We start from the raw sequence: 27,971 nt of genomic DNA on the forward strand, positions 1-27,971 counted from the left end.
AAGTATTGTGTTTTGTAATGGCATGCGTTGTAAAGGTATGCGATGTAATGGAAAGTGTTGTAAATGTAGTTTCTAAAAATAGGTTGTGATGGCATGCGTTGTAAAACCATGCATTGTAATGGATGCTGCGATGTAAAAACCGCGTTGTAAAGGCATGCATTGTAATTGTTTGCGTTGTAACATCATATATTCAGTTCAGCCTCATTCAGACATGTCAACATTTTAAAAGTAGATATTTCGAAAGCAAATTAGGGGGAATGTATTTTGCCAATTGAAATACATTAAAGAAGAAACAATTTCAGGTCAGAATTCTACAGTCTTCAATTAGTTCAGCCGGGAAACAACCTTTACATAGCAGTCATTACAAGGCACTACCTTCACAATGCAGTCATTACAACGCAGCTGCCCTTACAACGCACACCATTATAACGCATGCCATTACAACGTATGTCACTACAACGCAAGCCATTACAATGAATATCATTACAACGCATGCCATTACAACGCATTATATGGTAAGTAGTGGGGATTTTTTAGTTTTAGGGTGGGTATGGGTTTTGGGGTTCATGGGGATAGTATTCTTATCCCTACACTATCCAATACTTTCCCTCCTGTTGCACTCACTGGAGTGGGAATAGAAATTTATACCCCTACACTACCCAACACTTACCCTACTGTTGCACTCACTGGAGTGGGGATAGTAATTTTTACCCCTACGCTATCTAACACTTACCCTACTCTTGCCCTAAAAGTATTGTGCGTTGTAATGGCATGCGTTGTAATGGCATGCGTTGTAATGGTATGCGTTGTAAATTTAGTTTCTAAAAATGCGTTGTGAGGGCATGCGTTGTAAAATCATGCGTTGTAATGGATGCTGCGATGTAAAAGGCACGTTCTAAAGGAATGCATTGAAACTGTTTGCGTTGTAACATCATATATTCAGTTCAGCCTCATTCAGACATGTCAACATTTTAAAAGTAGATATTTTGAAAGCAAATTAGGGGGAATGTATTTTGCCAATTGAAATACATTAAAGAAGAAGTAATTTCAGGTCAGAATTCTACAGTCTTCAACTAGTTCAGCCGGGAAACAACCTTTACATAGCAGTCATTACAACGCACTACCTACACAACGCAGTCATTACAACGAAGCTGCCCTTACTATACATACCATTGCAACGCATGCCATTACAACGCATGTCACTACAACGCATGCCATTACAATGAATATCATTACAACGCATGCCATTACAACGCATTATAAGGTAAGTAATGGGGATTTTTTAGTTTTAGGGTGGGTATGGGTTCTGGGGTACATGGGGATAGTATTTTAAAACCCTACACTATCCAACACTATCCAACTTACCCTACTGTTGCACTCACTGGAGTGGGAATAGAAATTTTTACCCCTACACTATCCAACACTTACCCTACTGTTGCACTCACTGGAGTGGGAATAGCAATTTTTACCCTTACACTATCCAACACTTACACTACTCTTGCCCTAAAAGTATTGCGTGTTGTAATGGCATGCGTTGTAAAGCTATGCGTTGTAATGGAATGCATTGTAAATGTATTTTCTAAAAATGCGTTGTGATGGCATGCGTTGTAAAATCATGCATTTTAATGATGCTGCGATGTAAAAACCGCATTGTAAAGGCTTGCGTTGTAATTGTTTGCGTTGTAACATCATATATTCAGTTCAGCCTCATTCAGACATGTCAACATTTTAAAAGTAGATATTTTGAAAGCAAATTAGGGGGAATGTATTTTGCCAATTGAAATACATTAAAGAAGAAGTAATTTCAGGTCAGAATTCTACAGTCTTCAACTAGTTCAGCCAGGAAACAACCTTTACATAGCAGTCATTACAACGCACTACCTACACAACGCAGTCATTACAACGCAGCTGCCCTTACATCACATACCATTACAACGCATGCCATTACAACGCATGTCACTACAACGCATGCCATTACAATGAATATCATTACAACGCATGCCATTACAACGCATTATAAGGTAAGTAATGGGGATTTTTTAGTTTTAGGGTGGGTATGGGTTCTGGGGTACATGAAGATAGTATTTGTATCCCTACACTATCCAACACTATCCAACTTACCCTACAGTTGCACTCACTGGAGTGGGAATAGAAATTTTTACCCCTACACTATCCAACACTTACCCTACTGTTGCACTCACTAGAGTGGGAATAGACATTTTTACCCCTACACTATCCAACACTTACCCTACTGTTGCACTCACTGGAGTGGGAATAGCAATTTTTACCCCTACGCTATCCAACACTTACACTACTCTTGCCCTAAAAGTATTGCGTGTTGTAATGGCATGCGTTGTAAAGGTATGCGTTGTAATGGAATGCATTGTAAATGTAGTTTCTAAAAATGCGTTGTGATGGCATGCGTTGTAAAATCATGTATTGTAATGGATGCTGCGATGTAAAAACCGCGTTGTAAAGGCATGCGTTGTAATTGTTTGCGTTGTAACATCATATATTCAGTTCAGCCTCATTCAGACATGTCAACATTTTAAAAGTAGATATTGTGAAAGCAAATTAGGGGGAATGTATTTTGCCAATTGAAATACATTAAAGAAGAAGCAATTTCAGGTCAGAATTCTACAGTCTTCAACTAGTTCAGCCGGGAAACAACCTTTACATAGCAGTCATTAAAACGCACTACCTTCACAACGCAGTCATTACAACGCAGCTGCCCTTACATCACATACCATTACAACGCATGCCATTACAATGCATGTCACTACAACGCATGCCATTACAATGAATATCATTACAACGCATGCCATTACAACGCATTATAAGGTAAGTAATGGGGATTGTTTTGTATTAGGGTGGGTATGGGTTCTGGGGTACATGGGGATAGTATTTTAAAACCCTACACTATCCAACACTATCCAACTTACCCTACTGTTGCACTCACTGGAGTGGGAATAGAAATTTTTACCCCTACACTAGCCAACACTTACCCTACTGTTGCACTCACTGGAGTGGGAATAGCAATTTTTAAACCTACGCTACCCAACACTTACACTACTCTTGCCCTAAAAGTATTGCGTGTTGTAATGGCATGCGTTGTAAAGCTATGCGTTGTAATGGAATGCATTGTAAATGTATTTTCTAAAAATGCGTTGATGGCATGCGTTGTAAAATCATGCATTTTAATGATGCTGCGATGTAAAAACCGCGTTGTAAAGGCATGCGTTGTAATTGTTTGCGTTGTAACATCATATATTCAGTTCAGCCTCATTCAGACATGTCAACATTTTAAAAGTAGATATTTTGAAAGCAAATTAGGGGGAATGTATTTTGCCAATTGAAATACATTAAAGAAGAAGCAATTTCAGGTCAGAAACAGAAAAAGCCATTTTGGATTAAACATTGGTAGTCTCAAGCTTGAATCCAGTATGTTGGCATGTATGCTCATTGAAGAGAGTTTCAGTGTACACATTTATAGGTGGGCACCTATTGTCACAAACGCCTTTTACCCTACTCCCCTGAATCATAATAAAACCAAAAGTGGACTCCCATTGTCTCAATACAGGGTAGACAAACAATAACTGTATGTTGTATGAAGTCATTTATTAAATAGGAAAGTCCAAGTAAAACAAAGCTGGCCAGGTGATCAATGAAACAGTGCAGTACAGTGAGAAAACCACAGTCCAATAAAGTGTATCTAATATAACCAAAGGAACACATTTTTTCTGACTGGATTTGTAAATGAAAAGAATGTTTACAACTATACATTTAGTTTTTTGCCTGTGTGAGAACCACAAAAACTGCCTGCTATGCTGAGGATAAAAGGTGTGATGCCACAGCAATACCTAAAAGAATATGAATGAAAATTAATGTTTTTATGAAAATCGTGTTATGTATTTGATGGCAACAAACATATTGTTAAAAAAGCAAATGTTTAGTGAGGGAAATGTGAATCAGCTGTGCTATCTTTTGTGAAAGATAAAAGTGTGTTTTCACTGAAAACACTATTCTTTGTTTACGATTCTTTAGCCTAAAATAAAGAATTGAAGCTCACAACTGTTTGTAAATTTAGATATGGGTGAACTGAAGAACAACCTCCATTTTGTGTGAAATGAGACTTAATGCAGTCAGAGGCAGTCCAAGATGGCTGCCGTGCTGAGGGAAATCTCACTGAGGCCACACTATTTCTCTCACAGAGAACCAGCATAGGAAATAAATGTGCAAGGCAAATGAATGTAACAAGGGGGTGTGGATAGTAAACAATTTAGGAATGAATATTAGAGTGAACAATACCGGGTGTATGTAATGAATATGAAGTGAGTGAAGTGAGGGACAGGGATAACCTGGAGAGTGTTGGGTAAGGTTGTTGTAAGGTTCAATCATTTGGACAAAGCAAGAGTGACATGAGCCAGAACCGATCTCTGTATCTAAAGCTTCTGCCACTTTTCATGTTCCTCTCTGAGAAGGGTGCTTGAAGCGGGGGCTGGGCAGGGAAGCTTTAGAATGTTGGCACAGAATACTGACACAGGGCATTCTTCTCTCAGAATGTTCATGCCAGCCTCTGCCCTGGTGGCAGAAGAGGTCAAAAGTTCAACTCAGCTGATAGAGATACCACTCAAAGTGTGTGCCATCTTTCAGCCAGACTGCTGGATAAACTGCATATTACTTTTTGGCAATAACTGGGGCCTCCAAACAAGCAAAATACTTCTACAGTCTTCAACTAGTTCAGCCAGGAAACAACCTTTACATAGTAGTCATTACATTGCACTATCTACACAATGCAGTTATTCCAACGCAGCTGCCCTTACATCACATACCATCACAACGCATACCATTACAACGCATGTCACTACAACGCATGCAATTACAATGAATATCATTACAACGCATTCCATTACAACGCATTATAAGGTAAGTAATGGGGATTTATTTGTTTTAGGGTGGGTATGGGTTCTGGGGTACATGGGGATAGTATTTTTATCCCAACACTATCCAACACTTACCCTACTATTGCACTCACTGGAGTGGGAATAGAAATGTTTACCCCTACACTATCCAACACTTACCCTACTGTTGCACTCACTGGAGTGGGAATAGCAATTATTACCCCTACGCTATCCAACACTTACACTACTCTTGCCCTAAAAGTATTGTGTTTTGTAATGGCATGCGTTGTAAAGGTATGCGATGTAATGGAAAGTGTTGTAAATGTAGTTTCTAAAAATAGGTTGTGATGGCATGCATTGTAAAACCATGCATTGTAATGGATGCTGCGATGTAAAAACCGCGTTGTAAAGGCATGCGTTGTAATTGTTTGCGTTGTAACATCATATATTCAGTTCAGCCTCATTCAGACATGTCAACATTTTACAAGTAGATATTTCGAAAGCAAATTAGGGGGAATGTATTTTGCCAATTGAAATACATTAAAGAAGAAACAATTTCAGGTCAGAATTCTACAGTCTTCAACTAGTTCAGCCGGGAAACAACCTTTACATAGCAGTCATTACAAGGCACTACCTTCACAATGCAGTCATTACAACGCAGCTGCCCTTACAACGCACACCATTATAACGCATGCCATTACAACGTATGTCACTACAACGCAAGCCATTACAATGAATATCATTACAACGCATGCCATTACAACGCATTATATGGTAAGTAGTGGGGATTTTTTAGTTTTAGGGTGGGTATGGGTATTGGGGTTCATGGGGATAGTATTCTTATCCCTACACTATCCAATACTTACCCTCCTGTTGCACTCACTGGAGTGGGAATAGAAATTTATACCCCTACACTACCCAACACTTACCCTACTGTTGCACTCACTGGAGTGGGAATAGTAATTTTTACCCCTACGCTATCTAACACTTACCCTACTCTTGCCCTAAAAGTATTGTGCGTTGTAATGGCATGCGTTGTAATGGCATGCGTTGTAATGGTATGCGTTGTAAATTTAGTTTCTAAAAATGCGTTGTGAGGGCATGCGTTGTAAAATCATGCGTTGTAATGGATGCTGCGATCTAAAAGGCACGTTCTAAAGGAATGCATTGAAACTGTTTGCGTTGTAACATCATATATTCAGTTCAGCCTCATTCAGACATGTCAACATTTTAAAAGTAGATATTTTTAAAGCAAATTAGGGGGAATGTATTTTGCCAATTGAAATACATTAAAGAAGAAGTAATTTCAGGTCAGAATTCTACAGTCTTCAACTAGTTCAGCCGGGAAACAACCTTTACATAGCAGTCATTACAACGCACTACCTACACAACGCAGTCATTACAACGAAGCTGCCCTTACTATACATACCATTACAACGCATGCCATTACAACGCATGTCACTACAACGCATGCCATTACAATGAATATCATTACAACGCATGCCATTACAACACATTATAAGGTAAGTAATGGGGATTTTTTAGTTTTAGGGTGGGTATGGGTTCTGGGGTACATGAAGATAGTATTTTTATCCCTACACTATCCAACACTATCCAACTTACCCTACAGTTGCACTCACTGGAGTGGTAATAGAAATTTTTACCCCTACACTATCCAACACTTACACTACTCTTGCCCTAAAAGTATTGCGTGTTGTAATGGCATGCGTTGTAAAGGTATGCGTTGTAATGGATTGCATTGTAAATGTAGTTTCTAAAAATGCGTTGTGATGGCATGCGTTGTAAAATCATGTATTGTAATGGATGCTGCGATGTAAAAACCGCGTTGTAAAGGCATGCGTTGTAATTGTTTGCGTTGTAACATCATATATTCAGTTCAGCCTCATTCAGACGTGTCAACATTTTAAAAGTAGATATTGTGAAAGCAAATTAGGGGGAATGTATTTTGCCAATTGAAATACATTAAAGAAGAAGCAATTTCAGGTCAGAATTCTACAGTCTTCAACTAGTTCAGCCGGGAAACAACCTTTACATAGCAGTCATTACAACGCACTACCTTCACAACGCAGTCATTACAACGCAGCTGCCCTTACATCACATACCATTACAACGCATTCCATTACAAATCATGTCACTACAACGCATGCCATTACAATGAATATCATTACAACGTATGCCATTACAACGGATTATAAGGTAAGTAATGGGGATTTTTTTGTATTAGGGTGGGTATGGGTTCTGGGGTACATGGGGATAGTATTTTAAAACCCTACACTATCCAACACTATCCAACTTACCCTACTGTTGCACTCACTGGAGTGGGAATAGAAATTTTTACCCCTACACTATCCAAAACTTACCCTACTGTTGCACTGACTGGAGTGGGAATAGCAATTTTTACCCTTACGCTATCCAACACTTACACTACTCTTTCCCTAAAAGTATTGCGTGTTGTAATGGCATGCGTTGTAAAGCTATGCGTTGTAATGGAATGCATTGTAAATGTATTTTCTAAAAATGCGTTGTGATGGCATGCGTTGTAAAATCATGCATTTTAATGATGCTGCGATGTAAAAACCGCATTGTAAAGGCATGCGTTGTAATTGTTTGCGTTGTAACATCATATATTCAGTTCAGCCTCATTCAGACATGTCAACATTTTAAAAGTAGATATTTTGAAAACGAATTAGGGGGAATGTATTTTGCCAATTGAAATACATTAAAGAAGAAGCAATTTCAGGTCAGAATCAGAAAAAGCCATTTTGGATTAAACATTGGTAGTCTCAAGCTTGAATCCGGTATGTTGGCATGTATGCTCATTGAAGAGAGTTTCAGTGTTCACATTTATAGGTGGGCACCTATTGTCACAAAAGCCTTTTACCCTACTCCCCTGCATCATAATAACGCCAAAAGTGGACTCCCATTGTCTCAATACAGGGTAGACAAACAATAACTGTATGTTGTATGAAGTCATTTATTAAATAAGAAAGACCAATTAAAACAAAGCTGGCCAGGTGATCAATGAAACAGTGCAGTACAGTGAGAAAACCACAGTCCAATAAAGTGTATCTAATATAACCAAAGGAACACATTTTTTTCTGACTGGATTTGTAAACGAAAAGAATGTTTACAACTATACATTTAGGGCCAGATGTAGGTAGGCATTTACCGGTCGGTAACGGCCGAATTCGGCCGTTACCGACAGGTAAATGCAATTTGAGATGTAGGGCCCTGTATTTTACAGAATCGGTAAATTTACCGATCGGTAAATTTACCGATTCTGTCAAATACCGAGTCGGTATTTTTACCGATTCGGTAAAATTGATATGTAGGTGGGACTCTTCTGAGTCCCACAAGCATTAAAAAATCTGTATTTTACCATCAAATCCTATTTGATGGTAAAATACCGATTTCGGTGTGCATGCACATGTGTGCATGCACACCTGTGCCATATCACAGGCAGACCTGCCCTTAGGGCAGGTCTGCCTGCCACATGGCACCCGAACCCGTTTTGGGGGTGCTAGAGGGTGTCAAAGTGACACCCCCTGCACCCTTGTGAAATTCGGTATTTACAGATTCGGTAATTACCGAATCGGTAATGCCCATTCATTCCTATGGGCTTCAAAGCCCATAGGAATGAATGGGCATTACCGGTCGGTATTTACCGAATCGGTAAATACCGAATTTTACCGATTCGGTAAATGCACATCTGTATTTACCTACATCTCGGTACTTCTATTTTACCACTTCTTAAATACCGAATCGGTATGATTCGGTATTTAAGAGGTGGTAAAATAAAATTACCTACATCTGGCCCTTAGTTTTTTGCCTGTGTGAGAACCACAAAAACTGCCTGCTATGCTGGGGATAAAAGGTGTGATGCCACAGCAATACCTAAAAGAATATGAATGAAAACTAATGTTTTTATGAAAATCATGTTATGTATTTGATGGCAACAAACATATTGTTAAAAAAGCAAATGTTTAGTGAGGGAAATGTGAATCAGCTGTGCTATCTTTTGTGAAACATAAAAGTGTGTTTTCACTGAAAACACTATTCTTTGTTTACTATTCTTTAGCCTAAAATTAATGAATTGAATCTCACAACTGTTTGTAAATTTAGATATGGGTGCACTGAAGAACAACTCCATTTTGTGTGAACTGAGACTTAATGCAGTCAGAGGCAGTCCAAGATGGCTGCCGTGCTGAGGGAAATCTCACTGAGGCCACTCTATTTCTCTCACAGAGAACCAGCATAGGAAATAAATGTGCAAGGCAAATGAATGTAACAAGGGATGTGGATAGTAAATCATTTAGGAATGAATAGAAAAGGGAACAATACCGGGTGTATGTAATGAATATGAAGTGAATGAAGTGAGGGACAGGGATAAACTGGAGAGTGTTAGGTAAGGTTGTTGTAAGGTTCAATCATTTGGCCAAAGCAAGAGTGACATGAGCCAGAACCGATCTCTGTATCTAAAGCTTCTGTCACTTTTCATGTTCCTCTCTGAGAAGGGTGCTTGAAGCGGGGGCTGGGCAGGGAAGCTTTAGAATGTTGGCACAGAATACTGACACAGGGCATTCTTCTCTCAGAATGTCCATGCCAGCCTCTGCCCTGGTGGCAGAAGAGGTCAAAAGTTCAACTCAGCTGATAGAGATACCACTCAAAGTGTGTGCCCTCTTTCAGCCAGACTGCTGGATAAACTGCATATTACTTTTTGGCAATAACTGGGCCCTCCTAACAAGCAAAATACTTCTACAGTCTTCAACTAGTTCAGCCGGGAAACAACCTTTACATAGCAGTCATTACATTGCACTAACTACACAACGCAGTCATTACAACGCAGCTGCCCTTACATCAAATACCATTACAACGCATGCCATTACAATGCATGTCACTACAAAGCATGCCATTACAATGAATATCATTACAACGCATGCCATTACAACGCATTATAAGGTAAGTAATGGGGATTTTTTTGTTTTAGGGTGGGTATGGGTTCTGGGGTACATGGGGATAGTATTTTTATCCCTACACTATCCAACACTTACCCCATTGTTGCACTCACTAGAGTGGGAATAGAAATGTGTACCCCTACACTATCCAACACTTACCCTACTGTTGCACTCACTAGAGTGGGAATAGAAATGTGTACCCCTACGCTATCCAACACTTACACTACTCTTGCCCTAAAAGTATTGCGCGTTGTAATGGCATACGTTGTAATGGTATGCGTTGTAATGGAATGCATTGTAAATGTAGTTTCTAAAAATGCGTTGTGATGGCATGTGTTGTAAAATCATGCATTGTAATGGATGCTGCGATGTAAAAACCACGTTGTAAAGGCATGGGTTGTAATTGTTTGCATTGTAACATCATATATTCAGTTCAGCCTCATTCAGACATGTCAACATTTTAAAAGTAGATATTTTGAAAGCAAATTAGGGGGAATGTATTTTGCCAATTGAAATATATTAAAGAAGAAGCAATTTCAGGTCAGAATTCTACAGTCTTCAACTAGTTCAGCCAGGAAACAACCTTTACATAGCAGTCATTACAACACACTACCTTCACAGCGCAGTCATTACAACGCAGCTGCCCTTACATCACATACCATTACAACGCATGCCATTACAACGCATGTCACTACAACGCATGCCATTACAATGAATATCATTACAACGCATGCCATTACAACGCATTATAAGGTAAGTAATGGGGATTTTTTTGTTTTAGGGTGGGTATGGGTTCTGGGGTACATGGGGATAGTATTTTTATCCCTACACTATCCTACACTATCCAACTTACCCTACAGTTGCACTTACTGGAGTGGGAATATAAATGTTTAGCCCTACACTATCCAACACTTACCCTACTGTTGCCCTCACTGGAGTGGGAATAGAAATTTTTACACCTACACTATCCAACACTTACCCTACTGTTGCACTCACTGGAGTGGGAATAGCAATTTTTACCCCTACGCTATCCAACACTTACGCTACTCTTGTCCTAAAAGTATTGCGTGTTGTAATGGTATGCGTTGTAAAGGTATGCGTTGTAATGGAATGCATTGTAAATGTAGTTTCTAAAAATGCGTTGTGATGGCATGTTTTGTAAAATCATGCATTGTAATGGATGCTGCGATGTAAAAAACCTCGTTGTAAAGGCATGCGTTGTAATTGTTTGCGTTGTAACATCATATATTCAGTTCAGCCTGATTCAGTCATGTCAACATTTTAAAAGTAGATATTGTGAAAGCAAATTAGGGGGAATGTATTTTGCCAATTGAAATACATTAAAGAAGAAGCAATTTCAGGTCAGAATTCTACAGTCTTCAACTAGTTCAGCCGGGAAACAACCTTTACATAGCAGTCATTACAACGCACTACCTTCACAACGCAGTCAATACAACGCAGCTGCGCTTACAACACATACCATTATAACGCATGCCATTACAACGTATGTCACTACAACGCATGCCATTACAATGAATATCATTACAACGCATGCCATTACAACGCATTATAAGGTAAGTCATGGGGATTTTTTAGTTTTAGGGTGGGTATGGGTTTTGGGGTTCATGGAGATAGTATTCTTATCCCTACACTATCCAATACTTACCCTCCTGTTGCACTCACTGGAGTGGGAATAGAAATGTATACCCCTACACTACCCAAAACTTACCCTACTGTTGCACTCACTGGAGTGGGAATAGTAATTTTTACCCCTACGCTATCTAACACTTACCCTACTCTTGCCCTAACAGTATTGTGCGTTGTAATGGCATGCATTGTAATGGTATGCGTTGTAATGGAATGCGTTGTAAATTTCGTTTCTAAAAATGCGTTGTCAGGGCATGCGTTGTAAAATCATGCGTTGTAATGGATGCTGCGATGTAAAAGGCACGTTCTAAAGGCATGCGTTGTAACTGTTTGCGTTGTAACATCAGATATTTGGTTCAGCCTCATTCAGACATGTCAACATTTTAAAAGTAGATATTTTGGAAACAAATTAGGGGGAATGCATTTTGCCAATTGATAAAAATTAAAGAAGAAGCAATCTCAGGTCGGAAACAGATAAAGCCATTTTGGCTTAAACATTAGTAGTCTCAAGCTTGAACCAGGTATGTTGGCATGTAGGCTCATTGAAGAGAGTTTAAGTGTTCGCATTTATAGGACGGCACCTATCATCACAAAAGCCTTTTACCCTACTCCCCTGAACCACAATAAAGCCAAAAGTGGACTCCCATTGTCTCAATACAGGGTAGGCAAACAAAAGCTGTATCTTGTATGAAGTCATTTATTAAATAGGAAAGGCCAAGTAAAACAAATCTGGCTAGGTGATCAATGCCACATTGCAGAACAGTGAGAAAACCACAGTCCAATAATTTGTATCTAATATAACCAAAGGAACACGTTTTTTCTGACTGTATTTGTAAATGAAAAGCATGTTTACAACCATGCATTTTGGTTTTTTGCCTGTGTGAGAACCACAAAAACTGCCTGCTATGCTGAGGATAAAAGGTGTGATGCCACAGCAATACCTAAAAGAACATGAATGAAAATTAATGTTTTTATGAAAAGCATGTTATGTATTTGATGGCAACAAACATATTGTTAAAAAAGCAAATGTTTAGTGAGGGAAATGTGAATCAGCTGTGCTATCATTTGTGAAAGATAAAAGTGTGTTTTCACTGAAAACACTATTCTTTGTTTACGATTCTTTAGCCTAAAATTAAAGAATTGAAGCTCACAACTGTGTGTAAATTTGGAAATGGGTGCACTGAAGAACAACCTCCATTTTGTGTGAACTGAGACTTAATGCAGTCAGAGGCAGTCCAAGATGGCCGCCGTGTTGAGGAAAATCTTACTGAGGCCACTCTCTTTCTCTCACAGAGAACCAGCATAGGAAATAAATGTGCAAGGCAAATGAATGCAACAAGGGGTGTGGATAGTAAATCATTTAGGAATGAATAGAAAAGGGAACAAAAAGAGGCTTAATAGAAGGATGGGCAGTTAATAGGTGAGATTATCAAAATGAGAGGATGAGAGAATTGATAAATATGTAAGCAAATGGACAACAACTGAGTCAGTATGATGCAATATGAAACTTGGCAATTACGAGAAATATATCCAGACACCAAACTGAGCAAAAAAGGCCATGGAATAGAATCAGTACCTGACACAACACTTTTAAATGTGCTGCATATGAAGAACATTGCACCACTATGTGCAGTGCAGACCTTAACGGGTAGATGACTACAACTGAGACAAAGAAAGGGCATGAACAAAACAATAAAATGTGTGCATTGCCAGACAATGACTAAATGGTACAACAGAAAACATTCAAAATTGAAACAAAGTGAAGAGATTTCCATGGAGATGTCCAGTCTAAACCTGAAACAAGAATGACAACAAAATGAACAGTTTCTGTAAGTCTTAATGCCAGGGACCAGTGAAGAGACCAGACTTTTAGGGGTTAAGACACCAACTTTGCTTTTATCGACCACCGTTACTCAAGGAAAACACTTCTAAGAAGGGGAACACATGTGACAGTGGCATTCACAACTCAAAATTAGCACGAGCACAGACACCAATGGCCACAACTGTAAATAGGATTATGGATCTGGTAAACAACATATTATTTAGCAACAATAGTGTATCACTGACAACTTTGTTTTGGAAAGCTGCTGTAAGGAAATTGCCTTAGCCTGTCTTGCATCTACACTGACCTGCAGCAACAACATTCCCTTAACCAAACTACTTATTACAATATCCAGGGAAAATCCTTTTGGGGTTGTAAATGTGCAAGGTACACTCGCACACAAGTCAACTGGTATTTTACATTTCTCATTATGAGTGGTTAAGTTGGTGTTAATGGTGTGCCTGCTTGTGCCTGAAGCTTATGCTGAATAGACATGAGCTGTCTTGCACAAGGTGGGAATCCACAGTGACACTTGGAGTTCATTTACCAAAAAGTAGAGCTTATCTGTGTGATAGAGACAATAATCAATATTTGTCTATGTATTGATAATCATTACTGAACAGTGCATAACAGGGGCCTAGTTAGACCCTCTTGTATGACCTGTAACGGGATGCTTTGCTAGGTCACGATATTGGCTTCAATGCACTGCCTTTAGATCTACTCCTGCAGCAACTATGATTGAAGGACAACTAGACTGATGCCAGCTTGTAGAGGCCAACCAGTTGTGCCTATGTTACATGTAGTCAGCGGCAAACTGAGTTCTAAAGTTGTATTTGGGTATCTGGCTCTGTATGGTTATACAAAGTGCCTCTCTAACTCTGTCTTCTGTCACTGTGATTTTAGACAAGCCCATTGTAAGCGTGAGCACGATGTTCATGGGTCAGATCAAGCCAAGGAATCGCAAGCATGAGTGTAGCTGTATCACAAGGTGGACAAGAGCCACCTCAACCCGATTGTGAAGCTTGAAGGAGGACGTCTGAAGCAGGGCTCCTAGCTCAGAAGGGGAAATCCTCACAGATCCACGGGGTAGGAGGGGATAATGTGTAATGCTGCTTACTGCTTACAGGCTCTGTTAAAAAATCAAGCCTTGACCCTTCAGACCTGGGAAACTATCGCCCTATCTTGTTGCTCCCTGGAGTTAGTAAAATTACTGAAAAATATTTTAATACTATGAAAAAAAGGTACAGTGTGGGGACCAGCAAGGTCCAAGTGACTTGCCACAAGAAGAAAAGTCAGAGTAGGCCCAGGCAAACAGGGGAGCCCACTGGAATGAAAGAAGACCCTCAAGAGGACCCGCAGGCTGGGAGGCACTGGAGTCGTAAGAGGACCTCAAGCAGCTCACCAAAGACGCAGGCCCACGGTGCAAGAGATGCGGTGAGGACAAAGATCTTAGTCACAGCTGATGCTTGTGGTTGATGACTACTTGGAGCCTGAAGATCTCTGAGGAAGAGAGCTAACAAGCCTTTGCAACGACAAGTCAACCCGGTGCACAGGGGTTTGGTTCCTGCAGTTCCGACGAGGGATACGGGCCTCAAACTCGTGGAGAAGACAGGGCAGGCCTCAAGGGAGTTGTATAACCACCACCTGTGTTGCTGAGCCTTCTGGAGTCCTTGGGAGCCCAGGAGCAGCAGACCGGTTAGATTAGTTGTGGTGCTTGCAGATGCAGGGAAGTGACTCTTTCACTTCAAGGGATAATCCTTCAGGTGTATTGGATGTCCACAGGCCTTGGAAGGTTCCTGTATGGAGCACAGGCACAGACGTTACAGTGGATGAGCAGGACAACGAGACCAGCAGCAGCAGAAGTCTTCCCAGCTGCAGTCTCGATGTCCAGAGCAAACGTCCATCGAAGTACAGAGTGCCCAGACGGTTAAAGATGAAGTGGTGTCTGATCTGAATCTTGTCCCACAATGAATCTAGGGGCCCACCCATAGGTAAGCCCTTACGTACCCTAAGGAAAGGGTTGGGACGATTCAGGGGTCCCTCCCATAGGAGGGGCTGCACAATGGGGAAGATACTCCCATATCCTTTGTCCAGTTTATCGCCAGAGTGGCAGCCAACGGCTCCCTGAACTGGTTTGAAGTGGACTATGCAAAGAGGACACCAAGTGTGCCCTTCAAGTAGTCTTAGTGGCACTGGCAAGCGCCCCTACCCTGTCCCAATATACTAAGCCCTGTCTGGGAGGAGGTCACACCTCCCTGTGACAAGATATCTATTGTTCTGCCTTCCCCTGCTCGAGCTTGGCTCAGCAGCATGAGGGCAGAAACATGTCTCTGGCCGGCAGCAGCCCTAGCATGCTGTCCGGTTCTGAAAGACTGGTACAGGGAGCACTGAGGGCCTCCCGGAGGAGATTCACAGTACATGGAGTCATATCTCTCACACAAACAGTGTGGGGGTATGATTCCAACATGTTTGATACCAAACACAGCATGGTTTGTTCTGGATAATTTGGAGATGGTCATTGTGTAATGACGCATGGCCACTCTATATATAATAATGGCTGATGTACTTACAACTCGGGTGAATGGACTCAAAAGGTTGTAGGGGTGTCCTGCACATGCAGGGGTACCCTCACACTTAGAACCAAGCACCCTGCCTTCGGGATTGAAAGGCATGCCTAAGGGGGTGACTTATATGTTTCAAGTGCAGTGACCTCAGATATAGAGAAACACAGGCTGCAATGGCAGGTCTACAGTCACACTTTGAGTGTTCTCTCATGAGTGGCATAATACATGATTCAGCCCATGGGAGGCCCCTAGTGTGCCTATGCCTTGGGTACCTCAGTGCCATATATTTGGGACTTACAAGTGTACACCAGTAGCCAATCTGGGATGTACCCAAGTCCTCACCATATCCAATTCAGGGGAAAAAATCACAGAGACTGGGGTCTTGATTAGCAGATCCCAGTCAGACTTGGCAGAAACAGCATAACACCAAGCGAAAAGTGGGGGTAAGCATAAACCCAGATCCTACTTTCCTACAAGTATGAATGGCAATAGCTGTGAATGAGTAAGAAGTTAGCAAAAGATGATATTATATGGAAGAAATAAGTGAGACAGAGGTGTGTGCTGTATGTGTGAAGAGCAAATACATTATCTGTGACTTTTGAGTGACTAAGGACTGATTCATGTGGCTTTGAGTATTAAGTAAGGATAAGTATAGATTGTCACTGTGGAGTGAGCTAATGGATATGTGAGGGACAGAATTACCAATAAGCGCAATGTTATCAGTTACCTAACGACACTTGAGTTGTTCTATACAATACCATTTTGATTTATAGTTGTGGTCCTATATATATCATAATGTGGGAAAGCAACAGCAAGGGTAGTAGAATCCAAACTCCTGGTAGGTAAAAAGGCAGGACTAGCCAGAAAAGAATGGCGATGTGGAGCTAATTGACAACTCTGGTGCAATGTGTGCATGTTAAAGGAGTGAGTAAGGAGAAATGAAACGAGTGAGTATTTATTGAAGCTTAAGAGATGGAGTTTATGTTAGTAAGCAGAGAAACTTGCGAGTATGTCAATACATGAGTAGACAAGCAAGGAATAAGAAATGAGAGCAGACAAGTGAACAGTGAGCTTATAGTGAAAAGCAAATGAGTGGGTGAATGACGTGGGCATGGGTTGGTGTATTGAACAAGGGGTGAGCTTGTATATAGTGCTTATATGAGGCACTACTCCCTTACTTCCGGGGAAGGGCAGAGCCAGCACAGAGCCACACGGTTCCACATAGCAGCCTGCAGGTGCACTGCTGAAAACATTTCTGGATGCAGTCTGGTGCTTTCAAAAGGGAGGAATCTACACTTGGAAGTATCCACATTTTTATTTTGTACTTCTTAACTCTCTCCTTGGTCATCATATCTGCCTCATAGGCCAGCCCCTCTCTCCATTAGGAAAAGGTTGATAAGGGTGCACATTATCCTCAGGGAAGGACCTCTAATTCTTACAAAAGTGTCTTTCCCAAGCTTAGAACTCTCTGCACACAGTAAAGGATATATTCAATGATAAAATACTTCTGCATCTTATATCAAGCACTATCTCTTTCTATGGTTTCCTGCCCCTTGCATCAGAAACCAGCACCTACTTTCTCTACCCTACAAAAAGGTAAACTCTGCCTTTCATATTAAGATCTGCCCGTATAGGTTCCCTGTTAAGAGATCTCATCCCAGATTAAGCCCCTATTCATGTCACATCAGGATCTCACTGTGTGTTAGAGGTTTCTTTCCATTATTCTAGGTTCCGCCTTCAAGTTTGGTGGCCTATATATTAAGATCAGCTTCCAGGTTAGAGTTATCTGACTCACGTATCGTGATCTATTCTGATCTCCCTGTAGCACCTGTAGTCCTTGGTTCTGGTCCTCTCCCTATTATTTCAGGTTCTTTCTCAGGTTATAGCTCTCACTACCATTTATGTTATATACACTCTACTCCTAGGTGATGACTCTATGCATCTGGCATGAGTGTCTGACCTAAGGTTAGGTGTTTCCAGGAAACCCCAATATTCTCTACAGATTGGGGTTTTCTGTCCTTCATATTAGGATCAGCTAGTAGATGTTAGAGATCTCTGACTTCATATTAGAATCTGACTTTGTGCCCTTGGTCTTTACATCAAAATCTGCCTGCATATTAGGGCTCTCTGGCCCTTATACAGGGTTATTTTACTACACTAGGGCAATCTGTTCTTAAACGAGATTTTGCCCTCAAGTTATGCCTTTCAATAAAGGTTTACATAAATAACCTTATGATTAATGTTATAGTGGTAACCTCAACCTCTATTGCTGCAGAATAAGATGTGAAATACTGAAGGATGTGGTAGGAATCGGATACTAATATCTATAATCTAATGCACACACATATAATCTCATTTGTGAGATGAAAAGTGTACAGCCCTATTCAAACCAAGGCCATTTGAATTATGTGAGTCAGAAGCTCCAGCATCTTCTGCATAGTTATGGATTCAAAGCATTTGTACATAATCCATTATCTGGTGCATGTGTGCAGATTTTAACAAAAAATAATAGTGTGGAAATGCGTGCTTCTGCACATTGAAATGCAAGTTGCAAAGACTGGTCACCATTCAGTTGCTAACTGCTGATTCTAAGTATTAAATTGGTAGTTCTGAGATGAAAACGTCGGTAAGACACTTTTAAAATGTATTAAAAATTACAAAAGTCAAAATAAAATTGCCTTACAATGTGCCATACTATGCCACATAATTTGTATCTTCTTGCCACATAATTTAGCCAACCATGCCAGATAATTTGGCCCCTCCCTGCCACAGAATTTCAGTGCCCTGATGAAAAACATACCAGAGGTTGACAAATTACTCATTTTAGGCACTTTGTACTTTAATGGTCTTGATTATTCCTTTCATTATAGTTTTACCGCAAAGTTTAAATAATGACATCCAAATTATCTTTCTGTAAAGGGAGGTTTAGGTTCTATATATCATTTGACTGTGGGCTAAGGAATGGGTTATGTCAGTGACAGCTAAACAGTACTACCTAATGAGCATCAACACAGAATGTTCCATCTGCTGTGATTGGCTGAGGAACACAGCCAAGTCCTAGCGACAGAGCTCTGACAAACGCACAGAAGAGCACCATCCAAGCGACGGTGATCAATGCTGAGGTAAGAGTGCTCCCAGATTTCTAGCATGAAAGAGGAACAGGAAAGAAATACACAATTTAAATAAAACACACTTCTGACAAATTATGACTGATCTATTTTATGGTAGACATTTACTTATGCGCCTTGAGTTTTAGTTTACAAGTGTATTTTCACATGACTCACTGGGGACTGACTGGGGACTCACCAGTGCTTCACCTGCTGTCCGTTGCTGTCCGTTGTGGTGTGGCATCCTTCTTTTCTTCCTGTGGATTAACTCAACTTCTTGCCGGACCCGCTCCGCGGGTCCCGCTTCGCTGTTTGGCCCAGGAGCATTGTGGACAGACTGTCCAGGAGGTAAAGGCGCTGTAAGTCTTGCAGGGCTGCGAGCAGTGTAGTCAGGGACTCGCTATCCCAGGAGTCCCTGACAGCCCATCAGCAAACACCTGGGCCGCTCTCCCTGCAAGCCCCGCCCCCTCACTCACGAGTGAAAAGCTCTTCGTTCCATTGCCTCTGTGGGACTCACCAGTGCTTCATCTGCTGTCCGTTGCTGTCCGTTGTGGTGTGGCATCCTTCTTTTCTTCCTGTGGATTAACTCAACTTCTTGCCGGACCCGCTCCGCGGGTCCCGCTTCGCTGTTTGGCCCAGGAGCATTGTGGACAGACTGTGCAGGAGGTAAAGGCGCTGTAAGTCTTGCAGGGCTGCGAGCAGTGTAGTCAGGGACTCGCTATCCCAGGAGTCCCTGACAGCCCATCAGCAAACACCTGGGCCGCTCTCCCTGCAAGCCCCGCCCCCTCACTCACGAGTGAAAAGCTCTTCGTTCCATTGCCTCTGTGGGACTCACCAGTGCTTCACCTGCTGTCCGTTGCTGTCCGTTGTGGTGTGGCATCCTTCTTTTCTTCCTGTGGATTAACTCAACTTCTTGCCGGACCCGCTCCGCGGGTCCCGCTTCGCTGTTTGGCCCAGGAGCATTGTGGACAGACTGTGCAGGAGGTAAAGGCGCTGTAAGTCTTGCAGGGCTGCGAGCAGTGTAGTCAGGGACTCGCTATCCCAGGAGTCCCTGACAGCCCATCAGCAAACACCTGGGCCGCTCTCCCTGCAAGCCCCGCCCCCTCACTCACGAGTGAAAAGCTCTTCGTTCCATTGCCTCTGTGGGACTCACCAGTGCTTCACCTGCTGTCCGTTGCTGTCCGTTGTGGTGTGGCATCCTTCTTTTCTTCCTGTGGATTAACTCAACTTCTTGCCGGACCCGCTCCGCGGGTCCCGCTTCGCTGTTTGGCCCAGGAGCATTGTGGACAGACTGTGCAGGAGGTAAAGGCGCTGTAAGTCTTGCAGGGCTGCGAGCAGTGTAGTCAGGGACTCGCTATCCCAGGAGTCCCTGACAGCCCATCAGCAAACACCTGGGCCGCTCTCCCTGCAAGCCCCGCCCCTTCACCAATTTCACTTACTGAAAAGAACGCTAGTATCACCGCTGCGCGGGAGCGCGCGGGAGGGCGCCGGGAGAAGCCCGGGACAAGGGCGGGACCGTCTGTGGCCGTCCGGGGCCGCAGGAGGCCGGGCTGGGCCACCCCTTTTTCATCTACAGGCTTGTGTTTGATTATAATTTAGTAATTATTTGTTTACCAGGATCATCTAGTCATTTGAGGATAGCAGGGGGTTGTAAACTATGGCGAATATCTCAAATACTTCTGCCTTACAGACTTCCATGGGTGATGCTGAAACTGCGGTGATGGGGCCCCTAGATTCGTATTTTAAGCGTTTGCCCCAAGATATTGATAGGGAAATTGCCTTGGCGGAAAGACGCGCTGGACGAAGGTTATCGATTGAATTGATGAAAAATCCCCTTGAAAAACACATAGGACAAAGCTTCCCTGCACTAGTCACCCCGTTATCTTCTACAGTATTGCCACTTACACAAGAAACACTGTATGATATATCTGTATGTAATGAGCTGTTGGGTGCCTCTCCTGTAGATACAGTGGTTACCGCCCTATCATCGGTGCATTTAAAGGGTTCTAATACAGCGCGTATAGGACAAAATGTTACACCAAAAGCAATTGCTCAAGCACACGCTGTAAAGCCCAAAGTATGCTCAAAGAGGAAGAGGGTTACAACCTTAAAAAAATCCATAGTCCCTAATCCAGCTAGGAAGATTAGGAAATTGGCCATCAAAACACCCATAATCCATGCCCTAGCCGAACAACCTAATGGGGTAACAAGGGGGGAGGAATTGGTTACCCTAATAGATGTAGAAAATCCAAAGATTACGGCATCACCAATAATAGAAATAAACCCCACTGCCATAGCATCTCCAGGGCAAATGAGGATTCATCCGGAACATTTATTGGATTTGGAAAAACTAATACGTTCCCTCTTAAATCCCCTTGAAACTAAACTGGAGAAGTTAGCAAAACAACTTGATCATCTTGAACAGGCTAGTTTAGACAATTTTTTCTCAGTAAAATCACTAATTAAGTCTCAGAATAAATTGGACGAGAATGGGTGACAAATTAATCTAGTCGAGCAGGATTTGGGTGTCACGGGGGTCGAGCTGTTTCCCGCAAAAGTAAGTGGGGTTCCTACTCAGCAGAAACAGGGACCGAATAAAAAAAATATAGCAGCACCCCGACCTCCGGTAAACAATAGTGGCCCTGGGCGTACTAACACCAACTGCACCAGCACAATGGTCAATAGTATTAAGGATAGCATAAAAAACTGTGCCCCTGTGGTTCATAAAAATAGTTCACTTTTACCATCTACTATGGACTGTGTCCAGGGCACACTGATAGACACAGATAAAAACCCCGCTATAACTATTGATGGATTAAATGGGCCGCTTGCCTCTCAGTTAGCAAATAAGGGTGGCTATGTAAGGAATGGTAATCACACAGCCGGTGGAAACAATGCTAGTATGGCTGTGGGAAATAGTGCTCCCGCGAGTGTTGCTGCCCCAGAACGCTGCCCACCAAAACCTTATGTTAATAAACCTTTAACTCGGATTCCCCCGGTCCAACTTACCCCTGATTCTTATCCATATGTGGCCATTCTTACCAATGTTCCTCCCCTACCGGATGGCCAAAGGGAAACATATGATATGTTAAAAAATAAAGCCATGCATTGGCTGCGGGTAAACAGACCCCTGCCAGGAGACGTGGATGGCTTGATTATTGGGGTCAGAAGGGTCAACTGGATTGGGAACACTTTGAAAAAGCAGGGGGGTGAGTGTATCATAATTAACTTTCAAGATCCAAGGGTAGTAGGGTTAATCACGAAACCTGGATGGAATATTAGCATTGGTGGGATTGGCGTTGTAGATTTGACTTTTTTCTATCCAAGATCTCTGTCACCTTACCCAGGGGGGAATGAGTCACTGAGATTAAGTTTGCCTCCATGGGTAGAGGCTAGCTCTTTCCCTGCTCCCTTCTTGCGTTCACATGATGGTTACAACCAGGTACATAATTCTGATGGTGGCGCAGGGTACATGAGATGGGGATGTTGTCGAAATTTACCAATGTACCATAACACAGGCCCTATTATGGATCTGGTTAATCGTTTTAATCCTTTAAGTGGCTTGAACACTAACGATTGACTACCCACACCCCTAACACCACCTACAATAGCCATGCCTGAGAGGGTAACTTCCCTATCATGTACAGTTATGACCTGGAACGTTGCAGGTATAAGAGCTAAAAGATCGGATCCTACTTGGATACAATATATTTCTAAACATAAGGTCATAGCTCTGCAAGAAACGTGGGACACTTCACTTTCCTTTTCCCTAGATGGTTTCCTAAGTTTCATAACACCTGCTAGTACCAGTAACGCGGGGAGAGCAAAAGGGGGGCTTATTACATTTTTTTCTTTAGACTTAGCAGGAACTTTTAATCTACTGAATTCAGGTTCCCCAAACATTCTAGCGATAGAATGGACAGTCTCCCCAAGCTGTACTATACTAGTAATTAATTTTTACAACGCCTGGGGTGGACCAAATGAATTTGAACACGTGCATTGTTTGGAGAACTTGATAAACAAACACAGTCAAAATTCACATACTCCTTTCGAAATTGTTTTAATGGGTGATTTTAATAGCCACAAATGTCAATTGCCCTGTCAATCACTAGATGCAGACTCTCCTGATGGAGTCTGCATTCCTCACTTTGAACACACCAAAATGGGGGAGTCACTTGACCTATTGTGTGCCAATTTTAATATATACGAATCATACAAAACTGCTTCTAATGAGAAGGTCCCCACCTTTAAAGGCACAACTAAGGGGACGATAATTGATTACATATTTATGTCCGTAGGCTTAATCTCAAAGACAAGTGACTATAAAGTTACTGTCTCACCCCATAGCGATCATAACCCTCTGTCAACTGTAATACACTGGAGTGACTTATGGCGCAGACAGGTGGATCAGCCCCGGGTTTGCGCCTTGGCGGTGCCCAGTGATCAGGGCAGACGGCTCAGATGGGGTATGGCCATGGAGGAACGGTTTATGGAAACCTTACTTCCCAAAATTGAGGGACCGATAGAAACTTGTCTAGATCAAACTGCCTCGAACCTCCAGGTTGTCACAGCTTTTAATTGTATCTGTGCACAAACCGTCAGGGATCTTACAAAACCCAAATCTAAGTACCCCACAAAGCCCCACAAATGGTTTGATAGCAAATGCTCAAGGTCACATAGAGAATTGAAATTGGCCCTTAAGGCCAAGGAAAGGGATAAAGAACTAATCTCTCATCTGAGACGGGCCTATAAAGCCAATGTGAGGGCAAGGAAAAATGAGATCAAGAACAATGCATGGAATGATCTACTTAATGTAGATGTTCTAAAAAATAGTAAACAGTTCTGGGAAATCATTAACCACTCCTTTTTTAAAGGGGAGGACAATATGAACACAGATTGTGTAATTCCCGATGAGAGATGGGTACAGCATTTTAGCAATATTTATGGGGGTGAACCATTAGTCTGCCCAATTACTACTGAGGTGGCTCACTGTGCAGCCACAGTGGTATTTACGGAAGAGCAAGTCCTAAAAGCCATTATGGATACCACAAAAAACAAGGCACCAGGCCCTGATGGTGTCCCGGCAGACTTTTTTAAATATTGCCCAGTACTTTGGAGTAAAGTACTGACCAGAGTGTTTAGAGCAGCAGCCGAAGGATCTTTATCTCAAACATGGGCAACATCCATAATAGTTCCCATCTTTAAGAAGGGAAATCGGGAGGACCCCCGGTGCTATCGCCCAATTTCCCTTATTGACTCTACTTTTAAAATCTTAGGTAGAGTCCTTTTGGTCCAACTAAGGGAAAATTTAGAACTGAATGGGGGACTCTCGAATATTCAATACGGCTTTCGTGAGAATAGGGGGACATTGGAACAATGTTCCAATCTCCACCTTCTAGTCTCCAGGTATACGGTGGTCGGGGAGGGGTCAGTTTACTTGGCCTTTATGGACCTCTCCTCGGCCTTCGACCTGGTGAATAGGAGTAAGTTATGGACTATTCTACTAGAGCTAGGTATAGAGGAGTCGTTGGTGGCATTTATGGCAAGGTTACACCAAGATCTCAAGGCAAAAATAAGAGTCACCAGGGATGGAAGGTGCACGGAAAGTTTTAAATCTGAAAAAGGGGTGCGCCAGGGTTGCATCCTGGCCCCCCTTCTTTTTACTATTTATATAAATGGCCTGGGGAAACACCTAGAAACAGGATTGGCTGATGTTCCCCGTGTAGGAGGAGCTCAGATTCCAGCCCTCCTATACGCGGACGATGCCGTCCTGATAGCACGAACAGGGATTAGCCTACAGATTCTTCTGGACCGCTTTGGTTCCTTTATGGAGAATCTAGACTTGAAAATCAACGTCTCCAAGTCCCAAACTATGATTATTGGTCGTAAAGTAAATATGTCGCAGAAAAAAACTTTTATTTGCAAAGGGGAGATTCTCTCTAGGGTTCCAGTCTTTCCTTACCTGGGAGTCCTTTTTGACCATAGAGGGTCCTGGGCCCCCCAGATCAAAGCAAAAAGTCTTAGTTTAGCACGATCCTCATCAGCTCTGCTGGCCTTTACAAAAAGACTGGGAGCCAAACCAATGGAGGCGGTGATTAAAATATACAACAGTAAGTGCGTTCCAATCGCTATGTATGGATCTGAGATTTGGGGTTATGCAGAGATGGCAAAAATACAGAGGGTAGAAAATGGTATCATTAGGAACATTTTATCTGTCCCTGATTCCACACCCACTTTCTCTATCCATGAGGAAATAGGTTTACCATATATCTCTGATAAACTAAAATTAGCCCCCCTCCTTTTCTGGGCCAAAACATGGTTGAACCCCGAGCTGACGTTAAACCATGCCATTCTTAAGGACGTCATTGCAAGGGATAACGCCATGAGAATTCCTTGGCTAAAATATATTAAATCGACATTACTAATGCTGGGGAGACCGGAACTTTTTAATGACCCATCCAGCATCAGGAGGGAGGATGTCAGATTGATTAAGCAGATGTTTCTGGAGAGGGTTCGTATGGATAGAGAAGAATTGGAATTGAGGAAACCCATGGTGAGGGCACATATTGTTTTAACGACTTCGCCCACCATGGAACCCTATTTAAAAATCGTGACTAATCCTCTTCATAGACTCCTATTAACTAAATTCAGGATGAACTTAATCCATTACTCTCTAGGAAATGTTCCGGTGTGGTCAAAACCTGATAATGGTCCGCCATGCGGATGTGATCAATTTTCAGTTCAAGACACCCTTCATTTTATATTTTTCTGTGACTTTTATAGCAGCGAAAGGAAAAAATATTTATTCCCTGTTTTGAAAGCGGCGGGCTTTATTCAAATAAGGCCAGCCTTAATCTTCCTCCAAATGTTAGCAGATACCTATACTATGTTTAGTGTTGCTTGCTATTTAACCGCTGCATTTAGATCTAGGAAAAAAAGACTACCCCAGATAGACCTGTTTTAACTCAAATTTGTTCTTAAAGGAAAATTTTTAATATTTGTAAATAGATTTGTTCTTTCGAGTAATAATCTGATGAAATGTAATCACTAAGCAGAAAACTTTTTTGTAAAGAGATCGAGTGATGTTTTTAAAAAAAATTGTATTTGTGTTTGCTTTATGTCTTTTATGATTTTAACAAAAATCGAATAAAGAGTATTTTGACTGACTGACACATGAATAAAAAGATAAGCCCACTAGCGGCAAAAATATGTTTTGTAAAAGCAGGTCAAGAACTTGGCAGCCCAGAGAATCTGGAATGATTCCTAAATTATTTCATTATTATTAACTTATTTTAAAAAGGTTGAGGCTTGTTGGGTTTGCATGGCATAATATGGAGGACTTTTGTAAAGTAACCTGCACAAAAGATGCAACCAGAGATTGCAATACAATTTACCTATCATATGTTTGAATCAAAATATCACTGCTTTGTAGTCACTTTGAGAAGAAATACTGCATGTCACTTTAGTTTGAGACATCTGCACCCATGGCTGAATTGTAACTTCCAAAATATTTGACTACTTTTAAAATGAATTACACTCGAGTTCTGCAACATGGTCCCTGCAACCATAAACTGCAACCATCAACTTGCACCTTGAAATCATGCTATGAGTGTGCCTCAACAGCTGTGCTGCAGTCTCTAAATTCCAGCACTTGCAATACAAATCAACACAACTGCTTCCTCAAAACTTAAAGCACAGGCTAGAATAACTACTGAAACCTGCACTCAAATCTGTACCCACAGCAAAATTCACAATCCTGCACTCTGTATCAAAAGCTAGGTATTCTTCAAACATATATATAAAGATTTCTATCTTTGAGGACAAATAAATAAAAAATGAAACATGCACTCACTGTACAATGGAGCTTAAATCCAGGTTGTGCCTCAACAGCAGTGCTGCAGTCTCTACATTCCTGCACTTGCAATACAAATCAATACAACTGTTTCCTCAAAACTTAAAGCACATGCTAGATTCACTTCTGAAACCTGCACTCAAATCTGAACCCACAGCAAAATTCACTATCCTGCACTCTGCATCAAAAATTCAGCTAGGTGTTCTTCAAAATAAAGATTTCTATCTTTGAGGACAAATAAATAAAAATGAAACATGCACTCACTGTACAATGGAGCTGTAACAACTGTAGAATCTCTCACAAGTCAGTACAACAACTGAATGTCTTCTGCTTCTGGAAAATTCTACAACATCAGTAAATAGAGAAAGGACTACCAAATGGCTCCCATTGCTGGACAAAAGGGGCGGCCATCTTGAAATCAAGCACTAGATGTTTCCAAAAACCTAATGTGACAACAGAATAATATTTTGCTTTTGAATTTTCAGTCCCAATCCGTAAACGGTAAAGTGTTTTAACATAACATACGTAAGGCTACACGTTTATAGCTTTTTTTTTTTACAGCTAATGTTGTATTGCTTCTCTTAAAAAGGGGCAAAAGCATAATGAATCTTTGTTTTTTAGAGCACACCTACACACAAGATGGCTTAAAAGTGTGTATCTGCTTGGACTGGAAGCGTTTTATGTAGCCAAAAAGCAGCGAGGTACCGCCTGCGCAAGTGGCTAAGCTAAACTATTTTAAATGTGGCATTCATCTGAAATGAAATGAAATGAAAATGCGTTTTGTAAAGCGTGAATAGCTGCCCGGAGGCGTCCAAGCGCTGTGACTAAAAAGGTGTTCTTACAGTTGGGCGGATGACACAGAGGTTGAAAGGGACCTATTTATTGAACAAAAAAGTTTTCAAGTGTTTCCTGAAGGAAGTTAGATCTGGATTGGACCTTAAGTGGAGGGGTAAAGTGTTCCACAGCCTGGCAACATTCAGGGTGAAAGAACGGCCTCCCAATCTGGTCCGTTTAACCTTGGGCACGACAGCAAGAAACACGTTGGCGGAACGTAGCTGTCTGCTGGGGAGGTAGGGGGTGATTAAAGGACGATTGATTGCTG

Source organism: Lissotriton helveticus, chromosome 3_2 (genome assembly GCF_964261635.1).
Source record: "Lissotriton helveticus chromosome 3_2, aLisHel1.1, whole genome shotgun sequence".
Taxonomy (NCBI): Eukaryota; Metazoa; Chordata; class Amphibia; order Caudata; family Salamandridae; genus Lissotriton; species Lissotriton helveticus.